Genomic DNA, 2,500 nt, shown 5'->3' on the forward strand with positions numbered 1-2,500 from the left:
TGAAACGCTTATTTTCCTGAACATTGAAGAAAACACGCCATTTCGTTCGCAAGATGAAAGTTCGTAAGCAGTTTCCACTCATTTTTCGGGAATGAGCCTAGACTCTAGTTAAACCGTTTTCATAACATACCCTAGGCTCGAAATTTTTAAAAAAGGTATGAAAATTTAGCTGCAAGTTATAGTAGCAAGTTAAATTGTATTATTTTGTAACTCTGGTAAAGTAGGGACAATCACTGCGATGAAGTTGTACAAAACAAAGAGCCCGCAATACGTATGTGTAAAAAACCGCTGAAAATGGTGAATGATCGAGGGAATGGATCGTGGCTCAACCACATCACAATTTTGCTCCAATCTCCAAATTGAAACAAAACTCATGACAAGAAACAAAATATTTTTTTATTGCTTTATTTCTTTTAGCAAAAGTTTCGGCAAAATGCCGATTACTAACCCTTTTATTTTAATGGTGAATGCTGGCGACTCGGCCAGATATCTTAATCGCAAAGGGAAAAAGCGACTGTATTGGTCGCAATTTCCAGTCCTGATTTACCATAAGCATGTAAATACATTGGACGGGCCTAATTATTAGTTCTATAAATGTTCAAATTTCCGCATAATCCAGTGTAATTTCCGCATAATCAACGCATGTTTACGCATAATATGGCCAAAAATTTCCGCATAATCTTTAATTTTTTTCCGCATCCTATCAGAAGCCCTGTGTTTTGTCGTTGTCGTTCTCTTTCGCTCTCCTTTCGTTTCTGTTCTAGTCATAGGTCCTCCAGGCATCATGTAACCTTATCAGAGCTTCTAAAGATATGCCAAAAATTGCAATACAGAGAAAAAAGCAGCTCTAAGCAAATTAAAAATAGACACTCACCTTTAAGCTTATATCCCTCCGATGCTTGACTTGAATGACTGCGTAGCCGCCAGTGTTTTTTTTTTTTTTTCTCAAAAAGTATTTTCAGTTAGGGGGAAAGAAATACATCATTTTAAAGCTACGAAGATAAGCTTTCCGAAAACATATAACTCCTTCATAGAACTACAACTTTTATAAAAAAGAAAGTTGAAAGAAAAAACTGAAAAAAAAACACACACATTAAAATCAGTTTTCCACAAAAATTGGTCATTTCAAAGATACTTACGAATTTGTTAATGCCCAACAAAAATGTTCCTCATTATCAGCTTTCTTCATAGGCAGCCCAAGCTCGCGTCACTACAGACAGCCGTTGAGAATTTAAACGCGTTATAAGACTTTGTATGGGAAATCAAATACCGTCGATTATAAAGCCTAAAAAATGCTCAATTTAACCATGGAGCTGTTACGAGAAGCCGCTGTGGGGATGGGGTAAGTGTTGTAATGACTGTACCTCATCGGGTGGAGTTAATTTGACCTCGGACCCAAGCTCCGTGTCCCCGTCGGTGATCATAAGCGGTTAAATTCATCAGCTATCGTGGAAATCGAAGCAGAAAATGCTGCTTTCCAGCCAGGTGCGTGGGGTTTTTTGACGACGAAACATTCTCGGAGGTTCGCAAATGATGTGGCTTTAGCTTTGCGTGAAAAAAACTTGGCTGGGATGGATTTTCGAGTCGCAAACCGCCTCTGAGCTGACAACGGTCGGAATCGTAGTGTGCAGCCTTGACTTCGTCTTAGAACATTGAAAACACTGAAAACACAGAATTCCCGAAACGGTGTAATAAGCTCCAAAAGGCACAAGAATACACCAGAGGTGAGTCATTTTTATTCACTTTATTGAACGAAAGTTAAATTGAGCATTTTTTAGGCTTTATAATCGACGGTATTTTATTTCCCATACAAAGACTTATAACGCGTTTAAATTCTCAACGGCTGTCTGTAGTGACGCGAGCTTGGGCTGCCTATGCTTTCTTGGACCAAATTTGACAAAAAACTGACGAGGCACGAATATTTTTGGACTTTTAGGAGTAATCGGATTAGCGATCAATGCGTAATATGATAATGCAATAAAAGTGTCAAATTTGCGACCCTTTGCTAACGGCAACGGAAGCGATCGCATGGCGAATAATTGACCTCTGTTGGCCAAAAATCCCCCAAATCACCGATTTTTCGACGGAACAATCATCCCAGAGGATAAAATAATTTGCTGGACATGTAATCAAGGTAAATATGTAACATTTGGCGCAAGAACAAGCGAATATTTTGAGCGAAAACACAATCCTCTGTAATAACAACAACACGTGGCGAGTTTACGGCTGCGAAAATAATCTTACCTTTTCAGCGATTTCAAGGCTTGAAATTCCATCAAATGAACCAAAATCCTTCTCTTTATCCTTGCCAATGCCTGCAGTGTTACTTTTTGGCTGAAAACTTTAGTAAAAGCGCTCCGCGATCGGTTGAAAATTTCGCCTTCGCACACATTCCCACGGCTACAAATTGCCTGAAGTAGAATGCTCGTTGTGTAGGCGTAATGAAAGCTACAAAGTCGAGTTTTTCAGGGAAACTGGGGCCATATAGCCCCAGTAAACA

The sequence above is a fragment of the Montipora foliosa genome, chromosome 3 (assembly GCF_036669935.1).
Source record: "Montipora foliosa isolate CH-2021 chromosome 3, ASM3666993v2, whole genome shotgun sequence".
NCBI classification, from domain to species: Eukaryota; Metazoa; Cnidaria; class Anthozoa; order Scleractinia; family Acroporidae; genus Montipora; species Montipora foliosa.